Below are 9,075 nucleotides of genomic sequence, written 5' to 3' on the forward strand. Positions count from 1 at the left end.
TATGCCTAACAAAAAGAGGAGTGAAACCTCCAACCGAGAAGAACCGACAAAACCTCCAACATCAAAAACATCATAGAAGATGCATGTGAACTCCATTTTTGATGAACTCGAGCTTGTCATCAAGATGAGCATAAGCTCTAAGACTCACAAAGAGAACCAAACAAGAACCAAGAAAGATGATGCAAGGATGCAATGGTTTGAGCTCTCAATGAACGATACGATCAAGCTACTCATCGAGAGCCCCCCTTGATAGTACGGCAATCAATCCTATAACCCGGTCTCCCAACTACCATCATGAGACCGGTAAAATAGAAAACCTATCAAGGGCAAACCTTTGCCTTGCACATGGTCCACTTGAGCTATATGATGATGATCTTGACTCCCTCAAGTTGGACCACCTTTCTTGATTGTGTTGACTTGATGAAGACTAGTTGATTGCTCCCCCATACTCCACTATGGGTGAGCCACTCTTCGGCACATCTTCACAATTCCATTGTCACCACAAAGGATGGCAAGCTTAAAGCATTTGATCTCTTCGTGATGCTCCACTTGAACTTGCACACCGCAACCTAACCCCACAAAGAACCCTCACGAAGACCATGGGTTAGTACACAACGCGTAATTGACAATGCTTACCATACCATGGGATCACTTGATCCCTCTCGGTACATCTTCTATGCTTTGTGGGTTGATCAACTTGATTCACTCTTTGACTTAGTCTTGATCAACCTCTCACGAGACCAATCTTTAGGTAATTCCTTGAATAGCACCTTCGTCGACACAAACTCTCCTTGAAACCAACACATGTACTCCAAGAAAAGCCTATGGACAAAACCTTCAAATATAACTCAAGGCAACCATTAGTCCATAGAGATTGTCATCAATTACCAAAACCAAACATGGGGGCACCGCATGTTCTTTCAAACAGGAAGCCCCCAAATGACCTTGAGAGATTTTTAACAACCCTGATTCGCATACGATCCAAGTCGGACCCAAAAGGGGTTAAGCTATGATTCGGATACGATCAAGAAGCCCCCTAGTGAGTTTAGCCTTGAGCCGATCAAGAGGGTTACGACATCTATGTTCTCTTTGGTTTGAATATGACCTATGTTTGAACAGGAAGCCCCCAAGTGACCGTGATAATTGAAGCTAGATTCGAATACGATCATAAGTCGGGCCAAAAAAGGTTAGACTTGATTCAAATATGATCAGCTCGTTAATACTCATTTGAGAATAAGAAATAACAAAGATGCATAATCTTTGAAAAGAAAAGAGACCGATGATCTTACTTTATAAATTATCATGGTATATACAATGTTGAACTGTGTACATGATGAGAGCCGGTGGCTCAGGTGTAGTATGGCCGAAGTTGAGCAATGTTCCATGGCTGGCGGGTCTCCTCCTCCGACTTATGTGAATCTTTGTGTTCTCAAACGTCAATGAGGTAATACGACCCGTTGTTTAAGTTCTTGCTGACCACAAAGGGTCCTTCCCAAGGTGGGGATAGCTTGTGTGCATCTGACAGATCCTGGATGAGCCGGAGCACCAGGTCGCCTTCCTGAAAAGTCCTGGATTTGACCCGACGGCTATGATAACGGTGTAGGTCCTGATGATAAGTTGCTGATCGAGCCGCTGCTAAATCTCTTTTTTCATCCAACAAGTCAAGTGCATCATGTCTGGCTTGTTCATTATTAGCTTCAACATAAGCCGCCACACGGGGCGAGTCATGACGGATGTCACTAGGCAACACTGCTTCTGCTCCATAAACCATGAAGAAAGGTGTGTAACCTGTAGACCTGTTAGGCGTGGTGTTGATACTCCACAACACCGAGGGTAATTCCTCTACCCAGCAACCCGGCGTTCGCTGTAAGGGAACCATAAGCCGGGGTTTGAGACCTTTTAAAATTTCCTGATTTGCTCTCTCAGCTTGACCATTGGATTGAGGATGAACTATAGAAGAAACATCAAGCCAGATGTGCTCACGTTGAAAAAACTCCTCCATAGCCCCTTGGGACAAATTAGTGCCATTGTCAGTGATAATGCTATGTGGAAAACCAAAACGGAAGATCACCTTTTTCATGAACTGAACCACCATGGCCGCGTCACACTTACTCACTGGCTCCGCCTCAACCCACTTAGTGAATTTATCAACTGCCACCAAGAGATGTGTCTTTTTATCCTTAGACATTTTGAAAGGTCCCACCATGTCAAGCCCCCAGACCGCAAATGGCCAAGTGATTGGAATCATCCGGAGTTCTTGAGCTGGCACATGCGCTCGTCATGCAAATTTTTGACATCCATCAGATCTGCTGACCAGATCCTCTGCATCAGCGTGAGCCGTCAACCAGTAAAAACCGTGACGAAAAGCTTTGGCCACCAGAGATTTTGACCCGGCGTGATGACCACAATCGCCTTCATGGATCTCACAAAGTATTTCTTGACCTTCTTCGGGGGAAACACACCGCTGAAACGCTCCGGAGACACTGCGATGGTATAATTCTCCATCCGAAATCGTCATTGACTTAGACCGCCGGGTTATCTGTCGAGCCAGGGTCTCATCCGTTGGCAACTCTCCCCGGCTCATGTAAGCCAAGAACGGCACTGTCCAATCTGGGATGACATGGAGAGCCGCCACCAATTGCGCCTCCGGGTCAGGAATAACTAAATCTTCTTCTGTGGGCAACTTGACAGACGGGTTATTCAAAACATCCAAAAAGGTGTTAGGAGGTACTGGCTTATGCTGAGACCCCAGCCGGCTTAAAGCATCAGCCGCTTCGTTCTTTCGACGGTTAATGTGCTCCACCTGATAACCTTTAAAATGCCCTGCAACAGTGTCAACCTCCCGGCGATAAGCCGCCATGAGAGGTCCTTGGAATCCCACTTGCCTGATACCTGTTGAGCCACTAAATTTGAGTCGCCAAGACATCTGACCCGACTCAAACTCATCTCTTTTGCCACTCGAAGACCATGGAGCAAGGCTTCATACTCTGTTGCGTTGTTAGTGCAAGGAAACATCAACCGTAACACATAACAAAATTTGTCACCTCGCGGGGAGGTTAACACAACTCCAGCCCCTGAGCCTTCCAATTATATGGACCCATCAAAATGAATAGTACAATACGTGTTGTCTGGTTTCTCTTCTGGCATCTGCATCTCCGTCCAGTCATTAATGTAGTCAACCAGTGCTTGAGATTTGATCACAGTACGTGGCACATACTTCAACCCATGAGACCCAAGCTCAATTGCCCACTTGGCGACTCGCCCAGTGGCTTCTCTATTTTTAATGATGTCTCCCAAAGGATCAGAGCTAACCACGGTGATTGGATGTCCCTGAAAATAATGCTTAAGCTTCCGGCTTGCCATGAACACCCCATATACGAGCTTCTGCCAATGTGGATATCGTTGCTTGGATTTAATTAGCACCTCACTGACGTAGTAAACCGGCCGTTGAACCGGATGCTCCTTGCCAGCCTCCTTGCGCTCCACCACAATAGCCACACTAACAGCTCGTGAGTTGGCGGCCACATATAACAGCAGCGGCTCTTTCTCAATGGGAGCAGTCAGGATCGGTGGCTCAACAAGCTGTGTCTTCAAATCTTCAAAAGCAGAGTTTGCAGCATCGCTCCAAACAAAATCATCCGTTTTCTTCATCATCTGATACAGGGGCATTGCCTTCTCCCCTAATCGGCTTATGAACCGGCTCAAAGCAGCGACACGACCCGCCAGTCGTTGAACGTCATTGATGCATGTTGGTTTGGCCAGGGATGTAATTGCCTTAATTTTCTCCGGTTTAGCCTCAATACCTCGGTTAGACACCAAAAAACCCAAGAGTTTGCCGGCTGGGACTCCAAAAACACACTTGGCCAGGTTAAGCATCATTTTATATACCCAGAGATTATCGAAAGTCTCTTTCAGATCTGTGACCAAGGTTTCCTCCTTCCTGGATTTTACCACTATATCATCCACATAAGCATGAACACTGTGTCCAATTCGATCATGAAGACAATTCTGCACACACCGTTGGTAAGTCGCCTGGGCACTCTTCAGCCCAAAAGGCATAGACACATAGCAGAAAGCTCCAAAAGGAGTGATAAAAGCCGTCTTCTCCTGATCTTTGACTGCCATCTTGATCTGATGATAACCAGAATACGCATCCAAAAAACTCAAACGTGCGCAACCCGCCATAGCATCAATGATTTGATCAATACGGGGGAGGGCAAAAGGATCAGCCGGACAAGCCTTGTTCAGATCGGTGTAATCCACACATATATGCCAGGTGCCGTTCTTTTTGAGTACAAGCACCGGGTTGGCTAACCACTCTGGGTGAAAGACTTCCACAATGAACTCGGCCGCCAAGAGTCGGGCCACCTCTTCTCCAATGGCCATGCGCCTTTCTTCATTGAACCGTCGGAGAAACTGTCTGACAGGTTTAAACTTTGGATCAATATTGAGAGTGTGCTCAGCGAGTTCCCTCGGGACACCCGGCATGTCTGAAGGTTCCCATGTGAAGATGTCCTGGTTCTCACGGATGAACTCGATGAGCGCGCTTTCCTATTTTGGATCCAAGTTAGCACTGATGCTGAACTGCTTGGATGAGTCGCCAGGTACAAAGTCAACCATCTTGGTGTCATCAATTGATTTGAACTTCAACACCGGCTCATGCTCTGTTGTTGGTTTCTTTAATGACGTCATGTCTGCTGGGTCAACATGATCTTTGTAAAATTTTAACTCCTCTGTTGCATAGACAGATTTAGCATAGGAAACATCACCTTCTTCACACTCCAAGGCTATTTTACGGCTCCCGTGTACTGTGATGGTGCCCTTATGACCTGGCATCTTAAACTGCAAATACACATAACACGGCCGAGCCATGAATTTGGCATAAGCCGGCCGTCCAAACAGAGCATGATACGGGCTTTTGATCTTAACCACCTCAAAGGTTAATTTTTCTGCTCTGGAGTCATACTCATCCCCAAAGGCTACTTCCAGTTCGATCTTACCCACTGGGTATGCCAACTTGCCAGGAACCACACCATGAAAAATAGTGTTGGATTGTTTAAGATTCTTATCAGTCAATCCCATCCGGCGGAACGTCTCATAATAGAGGATGTTGATGCTGATGCCTCCATCCATGAGTACTTTAGTGAATTTGTATCCACCAACCTGAGGTGCCACCACCAAAGCCAAGTGACCCGGATTATCGACCCGGGGTGGGTGATCCTCTCTGCTGCAGACAATAGGCTGCTCTGACCAACGTAAGTAACGTGGAACCGCCGGCTCAACAACATTGACCGCTCTCGTATGAAGTTTCTGGTCCCTTTTGCATAAACTGGTGGTGAATACATGATATTGCCCACTACTTGGCTGCTTCAGATTGCTTTGATATCCGGACTGCTGTTGTTGATTACCTTGGCCGGGTTGCGGATTAAACCCTCCTTGGTTACCAGGATGACCCTGACCGTGGAATCCTCCTCCACCTGAGCCGGCGCCCGGGCCTTGGAAACCGCCTCCACCTAAGCCGCCACCTGGGCCGTGACCTCCATCAAACGCATTTGAATTTTTAAACGCCTTCATGATCGTATAATCTTTCCACGGGTGGGTGGCTGGCTTCTCCCGGGTGTCGTGTCTTGGACAAGGCTCATTCAATAATTGCTCAAGGGTGGGACCTGACCTGCCCGACCAAGGGGGCTGTCTACCCTTATGCCATTGATTTCCGCCCTGTGCATTGGTGTTAGCAACAAACTCATCAGCCTTACGTTTATTACCTCCTTGATTTGCCGGGTTATGCTGGTGACCCTTGCCGTTGCCGTTCTTCTTTCCCTTCGTTGCCTTTTCTTCGTCAGACACCGGGTCCTTGGTAGTATCAGAATCAGCATACTTGATGAGAGCCGCCATTAATGTTCCCATGTCATTACAGTCACGCTTGAGCCGCCATAGCTTCTACTTCAGAGGTTCGAAACGGCAATTTTCTCCAACATTAAGACTGCTGAGCCGGCATTCATCTTATCAGATGAATGTATTATCTCCTTGACCCGGCGCACCCAATGGGTTATGGATTCACCATCCTCTTGCTTGCAGTTGGTCAGGTCCACAATCAACATAGGCTGCTTACATGTGTCTTTAAAGTTCTGGATGAATCGGGCCTTCAACTCCGCCCATGAGCCGATAGAATTGGGTGGCAATCCCTTCAACCAAGTACGAGCTGTTCCATCTAACATCATAGTGAAATACTTGGCCATTGCTGCATCGCTGACCTCCAATAACTCCATAGCTCTGTTGGAAAAGGCAGTGCCTAGGAGGCGCTTAGGCACGCTTAGGCGCTAGGCAATGGCCAAACGCCTTGCCTAGGGCATAAATGGAGGTCTAGGCAGGGCAAGCAAGGAATTGCCTACCCAAGCAAGAAATCATGCATCATATTGCACTGATGTGCCAAACGCGTTATATTCCAATGTAGTAGACGGTAATTAACTTATTTATATGCCCTAAAATAATATCAACACCCATATAATAATCACAAATACACTACGAGTAAAAACAATATTACCGCCTAGGCCATGCCTAGGGCGCTTAGGCACCGCCTAGGCACTAGGCGAAGGCCAACTGCCTCGCTTACGCCTACTTCTTTTTCCAAACTTGCTCCATAGCCATCTCATAACTCTCAATCCAAGCCCCGGGCTATAAGTCAGCGGTATAATTAGGTACCTTACGAGGCCCCTTAAAGTCCTTCGGCAAACGCTCATTACGTATGGCCGACACCAAGCAAGGAACGCCTCCGGTTCTTATGGCCACTCCTGCCTCGACCAAGGTTGCTGGATAAGCCGGAAAAGTTTGATGAGCCACCTGATCTTCTGCCATTTGAACTGCTCGCTCCGCCTCTTGACGAATCCTCTCCTGATCCGCCAAGTTAAGGGCCCTAGCCCGCACCGGCTCATGCCTGTATGGCCGGTTGTGGCGTTGAGCATTGCTTGACATATATGCGGATTCCATATGCCTATTGTAACTCAGGCTCCGGCTTGGGCGAGGAGTTGAATGGATCCTATCTCGACTGTAGGAGTATGCATCCTGCTGCGCCAGAGCTGTTTGAAGAAGTTCTCTTACCCTCCGTGTCTCAATTGCCGCTGGCGAGTCACCTTCCATCGAAAGAGCCGCCAGACGAGCCGATGCTACGATGAGATTTTCCAAAGGGTTGGAGAAGTGACCCGATGGCGTTGGGACATAATGAGGCAGAGCGGTAATTATACGAGTTGGATCCATGGCACGCGGCTAGACCGGTGCGCCGGGTGTTGTAATCTGGGGTGCCTCCGGCGGGTTACTTCCCCCGGCTCCAGGTGTGTGAAAAAGATTCCTAGGATCGAGCGTCAGAGGCAGACGTGATTGGGATTTCTGATGCCTCCTCCTCATGACCTCGTTCGACGTGTTCAGATCCACCGAGAGCCGAAGGTCTCCGCTTGAAGCTGTTGAGCATGAACGTCCAAAGCCGCCCGCTCTGCTGCCATCCTGACTTCCTCTGCGGCTAGATTTTCTTTAGCTTGCACCATCTCTTCACGTACGCGTGCCACATCTGCGTCGTGCTGGGCTTTACATGCCGGCTCTACCATGGCAGTCAATAGAGTCGTCAGTTTATCCATGAGGTCCATCAATATCTGAGCCGGGGGGCGCGGGGGGTCTCCTGACCCGGCTGCAGCCGACCCGGTAGCTGTTGCCGCCGCTGCTGTAGAGTTCCGCTCGGGCTGTGTCCCTGCCATGAAGACTCCGGCCCAATTCGGCGCCTCAAGAGGGTCCAGAATACTGCTGCCATCGGAACAGCCCCGAGCATGCCGTCTTGCAGCTGGTACAAAGAGTCTGTCTCGCCCGTTGATGATGCAGCGTCAGAACAGACGGCCGTCTCACCACCCTCCACCGATCCTTCAGAGTATTCACCGCCGTGGACGCAGCCTACGAAGGCATGCTTCACGGTAGATTGAACACAGGCGGTCCTCGCGCGCCGAGCCGTTTCGACGAGGTCAGTGTGGACGTCCGGCTCAGGACCTGACTCACTGATCTGGCCGACGAAGACGTGAATTCCGCCGAAGGGGGCCCGGTACCCATACTCAATTGAGCCGGCCTCGGGGCCCCAGCCTTCGTCATTGATGTAGAGCTTGCCGCGGCAACTCTTGCTCATCCAGCCCATAGCGTATCCCTTGAGCCCTTCGAAGCTGTCCTTCAAGAACTCAAATCCACCGTGCGCTGGCCCCACGGTGGGCGCCAACTATCATGGAATTGTCACGGCAGATGTCCTAGAGCAAGGACTTAGTCGCAGGGCCATCGCACTAGGAAGCTTAAAGGGGTTAATCGGGACAAAGGACACGAGAGGGTTTTATACTAATTCAGCCCCTTACGATGAAGGTAAAAGCCTACGTCTAGTTGGGATTGGTATTGCTAGGGTTTCGATCACCAAGAGGTTCAACTCGCCGGCTTGGTTATCGACTTGTTGTTTCTTGCCCTAAGCCGCCACCGGGTCGTCCCCTTATATACATGGGTTGACGCCTCGCGGCCTACAGAGTCCCGGCCGGCTCATAATCGTGTCCGGCTCGGTGACTTCCTTTACATGTCTTTCTTTACAAGTCTTTCCTTATATACGGCGGTTCACAATATCAGGCCTTAAACCACCTTCAGGCCTTTGGGCCTTCTATAAGACTTAATAAACTATAATCTTGAATGTTTACTGGGCTTCTTGTGTAACCCGCCATTGGGACTGACCCGACCCCTCCTGGGCGGGTCATAACTGATAGTAATATCCCCAACAGGGCGGCAAGGGGTGGCCAGTGCGGGCGGCGCGGCGAGGCAACGATGAGGCGGCAGCGGCTGCAGGGTCGAGCAGGAGGTGGCGCATCGGAGGCAGGCACAGGTGGCCGCGGTGGAGCTACCATCGGGGCGGAGGCTAGCGGAGGGTCCGGCATCTGCAGCAGCGGCGGGTCCGGTGAGTTGCAGTAAGGGGCGCGGGCGCGCGCGGGAGCAGGGCTCCAGGCGGGGCGCGGTGGAGCCAGGGGGCTCGGTCGACCTGAGGCGAGGCGGGCGCAAGCGTGCAGCTCCGCG

This window comes from Triticum aestivum, chromosome 1A (assembly GCF_018294505.1).
Source record: "Triticum aestivum cultivar Chinese Spring chromosome 1A, IWGSC CS RefSeq v2.1, whole genome shotgun sequence".
Classification (NCBI taxonomy): domain Eukaryota; kingdom Viridiplantae; phylum Streptophyta; class Magnoliopsida; order Poales; family Poaceae; genus Triticum; species Triticum aestivum.